This window comes from Triturus cristatus, chromosome 9, assembly GCF_964204655.1.
Source record: "Triturus cristatus chromosome 9, aTriCri1.1, whole genome shotgun sequence".
Classification (NCBI taxonomy): Eukaryota; Metazoa; Chordata; class Amphibia; order Caudata; family Salamandridae; genus Triturus; species Triturus cristatus.
Genome location: NC_140592.1, coordinates 495,889,865 through 495,904,324, shown reverse-complemented (window position 1 = coordinate 495,904,324; position 14,460 = coordinate 495,889,865). Strand labels below are relative to the sequence as shown.

At 43.8% G+C, this 14,460-nt stretch overlaps 1 protein-coding gene across 1 annotated transcript in view; it reads left to right on the top strand.

Moving 5' to 3' along the window:
- NRXN2 (neurexin 2) overlaps window positions 1–14,460 on the top strand; it is a 2,164,206-nt gene that overhangs the window by 163,676 nt on the left and 1,986,070 nt on the right. The window contains exon 2 of the mRNA XM_085625468.1: window positions 10,840–10,949. The gene's annotated coding sequence lies outside the window, so the exon portion shown is untranslated. The remainder of the gene's footprint in view (window positions 1–10,839; window positions 10,950–14,460) is intronic.

Below are 14,460 nucleotides of genomic sequence, written 5' to 3'. Positions count from 1 at the left end.
TGACGCTGTCACAGCATTTCCTGCTATGATGTGTTTGGCTCTCTTGGTATAGATATTTCTGTCCAATACTACCTAGAATGGAATGAAATGGAATGGAAAAGCATTTATAGAGCGCATGGCTACCCGGAGGCATCCCAGCGCTAATAACCGACAGTAGGGGGAACCAGAAAGCTAAGGAAAGAGATACGTTTTAATTTGCTTGCGAAAGGTCATGTGGTCAGGGGTGGCACGTAAGTGAAGAGGTAAAGCGTTCCAGAGTTTAGAGGCATTATAAGAGAAGAGTCTGCTACCACTTCTGGACCTCTTAATCCTAGGGATCTCAGTCAGATGCAGATCATCTGATCTGAGTTTACGCTTGGCTTTGTATGGGCGAATCATGGTGGAAATCGACGGAGGACCGAGTCCCTGCCTTATTTTATGCACTAGGCATAAGGACTTGAATTTAATTCGTTCCTGAACCGGGAGCCAGTGGAGGGAGCGAAGGGCCGGTTCAGCTGACAGTCTATTAGAGACTCCCATTAGGAGTCTTGCTGCACTGTTCTGCACGGATTGTAGTTACTTGATTGCTGAGATGGGAGCGCCCAAATACAGGGCGTTCCCATAATCCAGTCTAGAAAGGATTAATGACTGAATTAGTACTTTCTTAGCTGTGGATGGAAGGAGAGGTAAGACCTTTCGGGCCATTCTGAGTAGGCCATAGCAGAGGGCTGCTGCTTTCCTGGCTTGCGTTCTGAGGCTGAGGTCCTGGTCCAACCATACCCCCAGACTCTTGATTTCTGATTTTGGGATAGGGGCTGGGCCCATACATGATGGCCACAGCTGGCTGGGGTTATAACGGAGGGAGTTACCTAAGATCATAATCTCAGTTTTTCCTCCGTTGAGCCTAAGTTGGGAGTCATCCATCCAGCTTGACATGTCATTCAAGCAGGAGTGAAGGATGTGGATTTCCTGTTCGGTTTGGGTAAGCCCGACCACTAGCTGGGTGTCATCAGCATAGGTGATAATTCGGATTCCGTGAGGTTCTATTTTGGCTGCCAAGGGGGACATATACACGTTGAATAAAGTTGGGCTAAGCGAAGAGCCCTGGGGCACCCCGTTCTGCAGGTGTATGGGTTTGGAAACCGTGCTTTCATTGAAAACCTGGAAGGTTCTACCCTCCAAGAAGGATGATAGCCACTGGAGTGCCGTGCCATTGATACCTATATTCCTGAGACGCCGGATCAGAGTCAGGTGATTCACCGTGTCAAAGGCGGCGCTCAGGTCAAGGAGTATAATGGCCGCCGATCCTCTAGAGTCCAAAATCTTCCTGCTTTCTTCCACCACTGCCAGTAGCGCGGTCTCGGTGGCTTGGCGTGGACGGAAGCCAGTTTGGGAGGGGTGAAGCAGGCCATGATTCTCGAGAAACCCTGAAAGAGTTAAATTTACGTGTTTCTCAGTGATCTTACTGATGGCCGGAAGAAGGGATATGGGGCGATAGTTGCCTGGGTCGGTCGGGTCCAGATTAGGTTTCTTTAGAAGAGCTCTTACCCTCGCCTCTTTCCACCTGGGAGGAACTATTCCCGTGGTAAGTGAGGCGTTGATCAGGCTTATTATATGCGGGGCTATGATGGGGGTGACCTGTTTCAAGATGTTCAGTGGCGCCGGATCAGCCGGGGAGCCGCTCTTTACCGTGGTCCACGGGGAGTTAAAAGTTTCCTGTGTCACAGGTGGGAGATCTTTCAGGATGAACTCTGTTTGGAGATTCATGTGAAGTTGGGGGGGGGGGGGGGGAGTCTTCCTCACTCTACTTGACTCATATTTATGCCCTGATTTTGCTGTGAGGTTGGTGTACATATATGGCAGGTGTCAGCAGGGCTGGGGGCACCCATGTGTTCAGAGATGGTGATTACAACGTTTTCTGGGGTGTAATTAGACAGGATGTCTACTGAAATACCATGCCGTGTTTTCTGATATGGGCAAGTTCTCAGTATTTCTTATTACCCTAATCAGGATGTTATGACAGTGGCCCGATTGACCCTGTCGTGTATATAGTCCCCTGTAAAGTACTACCTAGTGCCACTTGGCACAGTGTATATTTGCAATTGTGATCTAATGTGGTTATGAGTAATACAAAGGCTATTTTTATATAACCTTGTGTGGATTTTCTTTTGTGGCGTGCCTAGTGTGTCGCTGCTGTGTGAGTGTGCTGCGCAAACGCTTTACACATTGCCTCTGGGATAAGCCTGACTGCTCCGCCAAGCTACCAAGGGGGTGAGCAGGGGTTATCTTCAGCATGTAACTCCCTTGCCCTGACTAGAGTGTTGGTTTCTGCCTGGCTTAGGCGCTTGCCCTAGCCAACCAGAAATACCATTTCTAACACCCCTCTACTGGACAACCAAGGCCTAAATGGATTGCCCTCATGTTTAGATCTGTAAGCGGGTTAGAGGAACTCACGGACACAGGTACTGCTTTTATGCTGGCCTTGATTGTCCTTAACAGTCTTTTCCTCCTGGGAGGCAGTCTATAGTAATGTAAAGTGAGTTCCGGCTCATTATCTGGGGATCGGCGTCCTCTTTGAAAGGGGCTTCCCTCCTTCCTCCACTCCAGGGTGCTCCCGTGACGGCCGCCGGACCAGAAGGCAAATGCAAAGAAAAAAAGAAAGGACTTGTATTCAGTCGACGGTCCTGCCGTAAGTGGTGAACGGGTAGGAACGTGAGGAGACACACGGCGCACAATTCCCCAAAACAGTATAACCCAAACAAAAGGGAATGCCCCGTGTCGATAGTGCTCAGGGGGAGGGGGTGTATGGAAGTTGACGGCGTGATCACAGGAGTTTAAAACCTTTCCTCCCTGCCCACCCCGAGACTCGCACCCATACCTGGGTGAGCCACGCGTCTCCTGACGCGTGGCTGGGCGGTGCGTGGTGTCCTTGGCCTCCTGGCTCTGTCGGTCTGGGAAGGGAATCGTCTGAGGGTCGCCTCCGTCGGGAGTTCTTCCTCGGCTCGGTACTCTCGTCCCTCGCTCTCGCATTCCCCTTCAGGTCTCTCCGTTTCCTTCTCCTTCCTTCCGGGTTTTGGGGCCTCTGACGCGGTGACGTCCCAGGGGGCGGGACCTTACGCGAACTCGGCCCAGTGAAAGAAACAGGGTCATGCTTCCTCCTGTGGTCGTGGAAGCGTCGGTTCTTGCTGGTTTCAGTTTTTGGGATGCTGCGGGGAAAGAGGCGCAAGAGGTATAGTCCTGCTATTCATCTCTTCTATCTCTGGGGGTCCAGACTGGCTCCCCTCGTGACAAGATCCTTCTGTTTATTGTCCAGAGGAGAGGCATATAGAATATACAAAAGTGACACGACCTCGATCATGGTGGTGGCCGTCTCTAAATTCCTGTATGCAGCTTGGATAATAAGAAGGAAAGTGTTAAAAGGCGCTCAAAGCCAGGTTGCAAATGCCCCCTTTTGATTTTATACGCCTTGGTTGATTTTATGGATATTTAATGTTATTTATTGTTGTTTTTACATGTGTTTTACTGTTGCTTTTAAGATGTTATTAACTGATGTATAGTATCTTGATTATGAAACAATATTTTGGAATAGCAATAAACGATACGATGCTAGCTACTGCAAAAATGCTCGATGGGCTGAAGCATCAAAAGAAGGACACGAAATGTCTGCAGACATCCTTGAAGCTTACTTAATGGAGAGCACTTGCCTCAATCACATCAGTAACATGCAAGTAGAGTGCTGCTGTGTGATGATCTAAGGGTGCACTTGATGCTTCAGTGTCAATTCCGCAGTTACCTCACCTGCACTTCAAGGGTCGTTGTAATTCACTATAGTCTGCATCTTCATGGTAGTTTGCCCCCACTGGGGTGCTTCCAGAGTAACCGAGGGTTATAGGTCACAACTTCAACCACATAAATATTACAGTACAAAAATATTGTTGCCTAAATATAGACAACATCAACGCTGAATACATACTTTGTGTTACCCCTAAATGTTGACAGCATAAAAGTCATCAACTAAAAAAAAACAAGATCAAGTACTAAAATATAGAAAACAAAATATAGTTTTCCACATATAATGGAATTGACTAAAATGTTGGCAACATAAATATTGTGAACTAATGTATCAACAAACAATGCTTAACAAAATACCTCATTAAATGTAGTACACCAAAAATGAAAATAAAAATCCAATAGTCAACTAAAAAGCCGACTTAGAAACATATATTTTTTTTAACATTTATTTATTGGCATTCTTGTAATAACCTGCCACATTGTGCGTACACGCGTATCCATTGCGCATATCCAATCGGAAACTCATCATATGAAACCATAACGATAACAGACAGTGGGAACAAAAAGGAAACATTTTGGGGGAGTCAGTTGATCCATGTTTTGTACTTGTGTCGTTAGCAGAAGATGAGTAACTGCTCCAAATGTGTTGCTTCAAATATATCTTAAAAATGAATAACTAATCCAAACCGTAATTATGAAACACATTAAGGGAACTTCACAGAACAAAGAGGAGAAGGACCGCATGTGATAAGCCTTGATCAGTAGGGGGAGTTTCAAGGACTAGTAGTAGAACCGGTGGAAAGTCTGGGGAGGAGTTGAAGGGGCAGAGGATTCTGGAGTGTGACCTGTGCATTTGGACTGTCAGCGGCCAGCGCATACAGACAGATATTAGTGGGGATTGAGGGTGTCCCTTTGGGGTATCTTAATTTGGACCTCCCCACCTACTGCTTGTTTCTCATGTCCTGTATCCAAAGCGTGATTGCCGTGGCCCTCTACCCCAACCATCCGATTTTTATCTGTGGTTTTGCTCAAAACAGTGCAAAAATATCTGAATTTTAATCACATCTTCCACCATTTCTGCTTTTTGAGGATACCCAATTGATAATGCAATTGAGAAGGCTTTTGGGGCAAACTTGGTTACTCCCTGGAGGTGGACAAGCACTTCCACCCAAACGCGTGTACCTTAGGGCAATTCCTGGCCAGGTGTGGCTAGTCTGCACCCTCCTGTCCACATCGCTGGCAGGATGCAGAGGGACCAGGATATACCCTGCTGATCTTATTGGGGGTGAGGTAAGCTTGATGGACCTATTTAAAATGAATTCTTTTAAATCTAGTATTGACAGATGTCTCCTTGACGCAAATTGTAACCCAATCTGAGTTGGTGATTTCCTCTCCAAGGTCAGTGCTTCAGGCGGCTCTAGCCACTAAAGACCTCCTAGGCCTATCGGGGCCCTATACAGTAGTGATATTAGGTGTCTCATCTCCCATGTACTGAGCATAGTCTGTAGCATTTCTGTCAGGGGCGGTGTGCTGGAGAACGCTGTCCAGATATCCCTGGCTGTTTTATCTAATTTTCCATATTGTAGGAATTGTCCTTCTTCCACAGAAAACGTCTCTCTGGCCTCTGAAAAAGATATGAAGTGCTTTGTGGGATACAAGTCGCTCAGTAGTCTGCATTCCTGTATCTGCCATTGTATGGTGGACATGCTGTTACTAATATCACAGAATGGCTTCAAGAGTCATACCTCCAGGTCCCGGGAGAAGCCGGGCTGCTGTGCGACACTTACAACCACCTGTTCCCCTTATGTGAGCGGTATGGCGCACCAGATATGTGTATTCACCCACAACTCTGGTACCCCGCTTTAGGAGCGTCATTAAATGGGTGTCACCATATGTTCCCCTGAGCTTCCTCTTTTCCCAGTACCCAGGGGGCAATCCATTAAGGCCTCCGTTTCGTGTAGAGGGGGCACAAACACAACAAGTTTGCCACTTTCGCTAAGAGTTTGGCAGCATGGACAATACAGAGATTCCTGATTTGCTAGTAGCCAAAATATTAACTTCAGCGACCCATTTTACCACATGTTTTAGGTGCGCAGCATAGTATAATTCTATGTCTGGAAGACCCATTCCCTCATCCACCTGATCCCGTTTTGAAGTATCCAGAGACACTCTGCTTCTCCTTCCTGTCCACAACAGTGCAGCTAATATAGTGAGTTTTGAACTACATAGAGACACCTAGGCAAAAAGATCATCTTCGAGATAGCCACTCTTCCCAGAGGCAGCGATATCCAGAAGCGTATCGATGCATGCAACCCTTCAATTAACCTACCAAAGTTATACTCGTATGATTTTTTAGGACTCCCTGCCACCCTCATCCCTAATTATCTAAATCTATCGACTTCCCACTGTAGTTCAAAGTCCGGCTGTTGATCCATGGGCTTGCCCCTTAGCCACTCTGGGGAAAGAGGATGGACTTTGTCTAGTTTATCTTAAGTCCCGCCACCTCCTTGAAGTCAGCCAAAGAGGTCAAAAGCACCGGTACCTCCTCCTTCGGTTGCTGGAGAGAAAACAATGCATCGTTCTGCGTAAAATGAAATTAAATGAGTCTTGTCACCCACTCTTGTCCCCCGAACCGTAAGCAGTTCTCAGAGCCAAATGGCAAGTGGCTCTAATGCCACAGCAAAGAGCAGTGGGGAGAAGGGCAATCCCTGTCTCGTACCCCTCTCCATGCCTCCTCTCCGAACCCTGGCAGAGGGATCCATGTACATTAATCGCACCCACAATCCGAACCCCATCCCAAAGCCCATACGCCTAAGGACTCCCATTAGGTAGGGCTAGTCATGCGTATCAAAGGCCTTGGCTATATCCATGGCCATCCATGCCAGCTCTGTGTCCCTCTTGTGTTCTGACTGCAGTACGTGGATTAACTGCCGCACGTTCATGGCTGCACTGTGACCTGGTATAAACCTGCATTGGTCTTCATGGACTAGTTGTCTCACTACAGCTCCAAGGTATGTTACTAGGATTTGGCATTGTACCTTAGTGTCCACATTGATTATGGCTAACGGCCTGTGGGAGGATGGGCCCATGGGGTCCCCACCAGGTTTTGGCAACATGTATATGGTTCCCAAACTGCAGGCCTAGCAGAGGTCCTCTAGTAATTTTTTAGATAGCATAGGTGAAAAGCATTGATAGTACACTACTGGAAGCCCGATCACCTCAAGTTGTTTTCCCCACTTGAATCTCTCCTAAAGCTGTGCCCACCTTTCCCAGGGTGATATCTGCATCTAGCTCCTAACACTGAACATCAGGCACCTGCGAGAACTTGATCCCATCCAGTAAGTCCTCCATCACCCATAGCATTAAACATCTCTCTCAGTTAGTACCTGAATGCGTAATTAATCTCAGCTTGTGTTTTAGCCTGCGTGTCATATGGGCATCTCCCTAGCATGACTTGAGTAGTATCCTACTCACTCTGCAGAATCCAGGCCAGCAATTTACTACGTTTGTCACCTTCTCTCTTTAACCACTGCTGGTATTCCCTCTGCCTCAGTCTGTCCCATGTTATTTTTACTGACCCATTTGTTTCTAGAAACTCCAAGCTATGCTCCCTGTCATCATGTTCTGTACGTTATAGTGTTGCCAAGTGCTGTTCATGTTGCATCAGGTCCAGCTGGAACTGTCTCGTCATCCCGTAGCTTTTGCCCATGTGGACCCCCAGCATCACTGCCTTCATGGCCTCTCATTCATTTGCCCTAGTAGCTGTGGAGTCCCAGTTAAGATCCAGGTAAAAATAAAACTGGGATCCCAGTCCCTTCCTACACTCGACATCATTATGCGCTCCAGGTTTTCCTATGTGTTCCCTCCCAACAAACTTCATTCTCAGAGAGGGATGTTCAAATAGGAATGGAGTTAGGTACATCACCTCCCTTGCACTGTAGCGAAAGACTCCCATTGCTAACACTCTATCTAGTCTACTGTGGGTGTGGTGAATTAAAGCAGGAAATGAGAATTCTCGTCTGTTCAGATGGACGTCACTCCACACATATCTACTGTCGGTGTTGTGCATCACTGGTTTAAGAGTAAATGTCATACCTGGTTTTGTGCCACATTTAGGGAGATGCCTATCCATTGATCCAGCTAATATATAATTGAAATCTCTCTCACACACCACCAGGGAGCCAACACAAACCCTCAATATTGTATCTTATAAAAAATATCCTTCTTGTCAATGTTGGGAGCATAGAGATTAGGAATGGTGATGTCTCTGCCATCTAATGTTCCCTGAATTAGTATGAATCGGATCTCAATGTCAGCTTCTGTTGATGTACGTTTGAAAGGGATTCTGGGTGCCACCCACACCAACACTCACCTGGTATAGGCCGAATATGTGACGTAATACAGTTGGCCGCATCATTTTATCTCGAGTCGCTCCCTCTCTGGGTCTGTTAAATAGATTTCTTGTAGGCATGCAATATGGATCCTATGTAAGTGCCATGCAATGGTTACTTATTCTATAGAAGAAAAAAAAGGATACAGGCATGTGTCAAAGTGTATTGTGAAGCTCTGTATGTGTCTCGCTGGTCCCAATTTTTACCTCACAGCATCATACAGGATGTGGACACGTTGCGGTGGTCCTCCTCGGCCTCCAAGACATCCTCCGGCTTGTTGGAAGGTGAGCCAGTAGACACCTTACCTACAGGTGATGAGTCCTCCTTCGCCTACAGGGTGCCATCATCTTGCAGCAGTACCCTGAGGGTCCAATGACTCCCCAGGGGCAATGTGACAGGCAATCCTGGAGTCTCACACCATCCCGTCCCCCTTTTTGGACACTTAGCCTCGATGGTGGTTGCCCCCTTCTAGTCATGGCACCTTATCTCAGAGTTCCAGCTGTGACCAGATGTCCTCCAGTCGGACAAAGAAGGGTGTTTTAACCTGTTCCATGACTCATAGATGCGCCGGGTAGAGCAGCATATAAGGTAGATTCAGGGCTCGCAATTGTTTTTTCACTTCTGTAAAGTCCTTTCTCTTGTTTTGGACCTTTCTGGTATTGTCCAAATAAATTGTGATTTGGTGGTTATTATTGCAAACATATCCTGCCCCCCTGGACGCCTTAAGGATTTCATCTGTCTTCAAAGTTGAATATCCTTCCTATGATTGCATGGAGAGGCCTGGCTGTTAAGGCTATATGCGCACCACTCCTCTGTGAACATTGGTGACATACCCTGTGGTCTCAAGGAAGTTTGTATCCATTCTTCAAGGAATTATTATTATGGTGTGTAGCATTCAGCTCCCTCTGGAAATCCTATCAGTCTTAGCTTGTTGTGTCTTGAGCGGCTTATGCATCCTCATCTCTGTCTTCCTACTTTTTAGTTATGAGAGCTATTCTTGACACTTGCTCTTTGAGTGTTTTCACTTTCGAGTGCAGATCGTCAATGGAGTGTTCAGTCCGGACCTTTTCTGCAACATTTTGCAGGTCTGTGTGGAGTAAGTGAATTTTCCACAGTAACCACATCTATTTTGCCATTCTAGATCCGTGTATAAACGCCAATAGTTCTGCTCTGGTAGGTTGATCCTCCTATCCCCCCGTTTATCTGCCATACCAGCCAAGGCCCACCTAGTGGGGCTAGGAGTCGCACCCTGAGTGTACTGAGTACTTGGTCTATGTGGCCTTAGGAGCTTAATCTTTTCCCATCATCACAGCGGCATCTCTCCATCTTGAGCCCGCTGCCCATTACGTCGGGGGTCCCAAAGACAGTCAACGCCAGCATGGCTCCTCGCTGTCCCTGGATTCCCATGCCTCAGTCCAAGTATCTCAACAGGCCAAGTGAGCTCCCCAGCAAGGTCTGAGTATATCACACAGGAAGGGAGGGTGCAGTCCGCTTGACTTGTCCTCCCTATCAGGCTCTCGTGCTGTTGATTTATCTTGGCTATAACTATAAAGTCTTGGATAAGTGTGGTCAGAGGTAGGGGGCCTCTACTCCTTACCCTCCAGCAGAAATCACCATCCTTTCTCCCTTCTGCTGAGGAAGTGTTTCTCAGTGTGGGCACAGAGTGTTGTCCAAGCCCCCTTCAGAGTCCAATTGACACCCACAGTTCAGGTCCAAGGCCACACCGAACATGCCAGAGCCTGCCTGGCTCAACGAGAGAAAGGGGCCAGACAGTCCTCACACCTGGCCTGTGGCCCACATAGGGTCCAGGAAACCCGTGGCACTTCCTCAGTCAAGGTCCTCTGAGTATGGGTGGCCTCAGATTGGCCTTGCCTTTCTAATGCCCTCAGCAGTGCCACTCCTTGTCTGCTCAGAGAGTGGTTCTGGTCCGCCCACTGCGGCCTGCAAACCCTTCCAGGGCCCCTTGTGCATGCGCCAGCTCTGTGGTCTCGGCCCCTTAGTCCGCTCCCAGGCTTCACAGCCCCTTCACGGGCACGCCTCTCTTTGGGAACGGCAATGCCATGCTCCTCAGCAGTCCTCCTGATGCGATCCACTGCAATTTATCACCGCCTATTCTCTCCGCTGTTGGTGAAGGCCTCGGGGGCATCGGGACCAGCAGGCCAATTCAAGTCCCAGCGCAGTTGCCTATCAGCAGGACTCGCCATGTAGGCGTCACCACCTGTGCTGCCACCAGGGCTCTGAGTGAAGGCATTCCATTGCCTCCCTTCCCCCGGAGCAATTCTGTTCTTTTATGTCCAAGGGGGTTGGAAAGTTGTGACCATCCTATCTCAGCCTGGGTGGCCGAATTTTGGGCAGGATTATAAATTATATTTTATTGGGGTGACAAAGCTCCCTAAGAAAGCGTCTCGTCGGCCATCTTGCCTGGCCATGCCCCACCCCCAAAAAGACCATTGAGAGGTATAAATAGTGCACACCACAATTTTAAATCTTTTTAAATCAGCCTGAGGACAAAGTGAACATTATTTGGCACTAGAGAAGTATCTAATTATTAACTAAGGCAAAGGAAGTATACATTTATTTTACTTAACTCTATAATATATATGTATATAAGTAAATAAACTATACATTTAATATTACATATATTTCTAAATGTACTCCCATTGTATCTCAAACACAGAGACATCACCTGAAAAACTTTGGAGAAAAAATACTGCCAAAGAAGACAAAGCAGCATGATCAAACTGCAAGAAAATTAAGAGATTATTCATGCAAAAGTAACAACAACCAGTAAGTTTGCAAACTATTTATTTATATTCTTTTATAAACAAACTAAACTGTTTGATCTCCTAAACATCAACTTTTTACACATTTTCAATATTTTTAACCTTTTTCTTCTGTGTTTGTTTTATCACTTTTTTTTTGTTTTTTTTGTTTTAAAGAGTCTTCTTGGTTTTGAAATTGAACTTTTTGGGTTAATTTTATTCTATTTTTTGAAAACTCATTTACATTTTAATTTTTTATATACTTTGTGGATTGTGTTCTTTGAATGTAAATGCTGCTTGGATTTCTTATAGCATCAGTACTGGAAGCGTTTCGTTCATTAATTTATATATTTAGTATGTGTTGCATAAGTAGCTAGTCCTGTATTTTTTTCCTTTGCACCGTGGAACATGTAAATTAAATCCTTTCAGATCTAAAAATGTCAATGCACTGCCCTACACAACCTCACAACAGCCAAATTAACATACAATGGCTATTCATATCCTATATGGAATACGTTTAATAAACAAACAACTTTGGAAATGCACTATAAACTGCTCCACTGGTTATGAGTAACCTACAACTACAAATGAAGCCCTTGCGAATATATGAAAACATAATATTCTACATACAATAGTTGAAGTAGAAATCAGAGGTATTCTGCATGGCTTAAAAACGGTGGCTTCTACCTCTACTGCTCCTTCAGCAACTATTCTAAAAGGCTATGCCCCCACGGCTCTACACAACCAGCTGGTCAAATGCTACCTGTGCAAAATCCTTAGAAATTATCAACAGAAAGAGAAAATTGGAACAATAAGTTAGGACCACCCAAAGCTTTTCCTAAAATGTTATTTCCCAACCTCTTTTTATTGCACAAACTAAGAAAGACTTCATGCTGTACAACAATAAAATAATGGAAATGTAATCATAATTTTCTATACTGCTAGTAACTTTCAAATACTAATACAGTCACTGAGTGGCTATAAGACTGGACTGTCATGTAATATTTTCCTGCTTTTCCCAAACATGGCCAATATCTGAATAGGCCTTAGTCTAGGTCTAGGTCATTTTACCTAACAGCTAAGCTTCTGCATACAACACATTCAGTATAATAATAAAAGCAAAACAAACAACTTTACACCTGCAATGATAACTACTCTGACTGAAACCTTTCCCTTCAAACATACATTCAAGGATGCTATTTTCATTTTAATCAGTTCTGTAGGTGCAAGATATAAAAATGTACAATAATAGTACAGTCCTCCATCAACGGCAAGTTAACATTTAAATTAAAGCATGTATTAGCTGTGGGTGTATCTACCTCATCATGCTGACAGTGTGACCTAATTGACGCACTGAAATTTAAGGCTTATAAATAGAAAACAAACCCACTATTAGACTATTTCGTGGTCACCTTTGTCGGTTGTGTGCACCGGTCAAGGAACAGCACGCATACGAAAAAATGTCTTGATGGTACATGTATTAAAGCACCTGAAGACCACAAAACCAAAACTCAGAATTCCACAGAAGAGTACCACAATTAATTCTTGGGAACCATAGGGAGACATCCCCCCAACCGGTATAACTTTGAAAACATAAAGAAATATTACGATTACCAAGAACTACAGCAAAGACAGTCATTAGACAAAACTATTTGTCGTAACGTCTCCAGGCAGACTAGAGAAATGCATGGCATGCATGCTGAAAAGTCCTCCTATTTGAAAACGTATACAATAAGAATTACGTGGCATCAATAGCATGCACCCTAATGTAACAAGTTAATAAAAAGCAACTACAAATAAACTAACAATAAAATTAATTGCCATACCAATCTAAAAATTAAAATGCACCCCAAAAACCTGAGCTTTACATTTTAGAAATGTTTTCTATACATAACTTATCCAGTATATATTCTTCCATCCATTCTGCAACTTACACTCCAGTGCATCATATAATGAAATTAGACCTACAAGTTCCATGATGCAAAGAAAAACAATACTGGATTAGCTACTTACACAACACATATTATACACATACGAATGAATCAAAAACCCATACACATTCATATTCGTGCACAATATAATCAGTACAATAATCTAAAAGCAACACAAACTGTAATACAATTTGTAACACAATACAGATGTAATAGAAATACCAAGAAGGCCCTTTTAAACATGAAAACTTAAAACAAAAATAGAAGAAAAAGGTAAAAAATATGGAAACTAAAAAACATTTTTCTTGAAAAAAACTACGTTGATATGAAATCATTAATTTAAAAACTGAAGCCCTTCTGTGCCTGTATCATCAACGCAGTACAAATACCCCTTCCCACAAATTTGTGAAAGTTTGCTGGGGGATGTTACTGTTCTAAGTTCAGTCTTACAAACATTGGGGAAACGGTTTAGATTTGCAAGGGTCAATCTTTCTATTATTACTCGAGACCCAAAATCATCATACTTTGGGGGAGGGTTGTCGGATTTGCTGATCTAACTCCATGCCCATAATCATTGCAAAACGTTAATAAACTGAGAGTGGCAAATGGATAACTATTTCAACTCCAGTACAACAAACATTGGGTACATTTCATAAATTGGGTGTTTGGAGATTTGGTATTTTAACTCCAGCCCTACAAACTTGGGGGAAAGGGCATACATTGGGAGGGGTGACGCTTATTATTCTAACTCCAGTCCCACAAACTTTGGGAAAGTGCATCAAGTGGGGAGGCTGTGATTTACTATTCCAGTCCAAGGAAAAACATTTTGGGGTGCTGGTTTAGTATAATAAGTCATGTTCAACAAAAAATCATTTAAAATGTATGTATGTGAACCGCAAAAAATTCCTTACCCGATTTCCCAAAAACATATTTTACCCCAATATTTAAAGTAAACACCAAACAAATAAAGACTACCAACCATCATCTTTTAGTTTTTACAAGAAAAACACACTACTCACCCCAACCCCAAATATACCATATTGCCCTGGAAAATAACAACATATATTTAAAAAAATAAACCCTAATGTCTGTTAACCTGAATATTGAAAACCTATTAATACTGTTTAAATGTAACATTTATTTAAATAATTAAAATAATTATCCTATGAACATGAAAAAGTAATGAACCCCGAAATAAAAAATAACACTTGTGAAGAAACCATATACCCCACAATAACATTAATTACTTTGAGGCCCTTCAACTTAAAAATAAAATCCTCACAATAAACCACAACTCACCAAATCCTCTCGAAAATCACTTAACTCATAAAGATGAATAATTGCTGTAAATAACAAATTCATTTAAACCATGAAAACTATCAACCTCAATATTTTCAACAAATAAAACCCATAAACCTTTTAAACAGCATATAAAATAACCTATAATATTAAAGATTTTAAAAATTGATCCCTGAACCACCAAAGTTATACCCAAAAATAAACAATATGGGCACCAAAGAAAATATAAAAAAACATTTCCCTAATGTAACTCACAACTGCATTATTTATATAAAAAGAAAAAACACACACACGTATATATGAACC